Source organism: Penaeus monodon, chromosome 27, assembly GCF_015228065.2.
Source record: "Penaeus monodon isolate SGIC_2016 chromosome 27, NSTDA_Pmon_1, whole genome shotgun sequence".
Lineage (NCBI taxonomy): Eukaryota > Metazoa > Arthropoda > Malacostraca > Decapoda > Penaeidae > Penaeus > Penaeus monodon.
In genome coordinates this window covers 3,279,305-3,279,505 of record NC_051412.1, presented here as the reverse complement: position 1 = coordinate 3,279,505, position 201 = coordinate 3,279,305, and positions in this window count along the sequence as shown.

Here is a 201-nt window from a genome sequence, read left to right as displayed (position 1 = left end):
ACTGGTTTCTAAATATACAGGCTTTTGAAACCACAAATTTTCTGGATGATCACGTGAATCATACACTCATATGCTTGCACACACACAGTGACCTAGTCTTGCAATCAATGTGTTAATAAAATAAACATAAAATCGGGGTATTTGCATAATTTAGAGATACCCTACTTCCAAGTTCCAATCTCAAAAACTTTGTATCATCCT